Raw genomic sequence first — 219 nt, forward strand, 5'->3', positions numbered from 1 at the left:
ATTCAACCCTTAATCTCCATACCCTTTTTAAGACACTCTCACCTATTACTTTCCTATCTTGCCTCAGCCTCGTCCTCAGGGATATCCTTAGGCCTCTGATGCCCTTGTATTAGAGAATGGGAGAGCCTAACTACAACTACTTACGCTGAAGGTGAGGCTTTGCCCTGACTCATGGCTGCTCTTGACGCGCGAGTTTGTTATTGTATGATTTTTCTTTAT

Source organism: Penaeus monodon, chromosome 23 (assembly GCF_015228065.2).
Source record: "Penaeus monodon isolate SGIC_2016 chromosome 23, NSTDA_Pmon_1, whole genome shotgun sequence".
In the NCBI taxonomy this organism is placed as follows: domain Eukaryota; kingdom Metazoa; phylum Arthropoda; class Malacostraca; order Decapoda; family Penaeidae; genus Penaeus; species Penaeus monodon.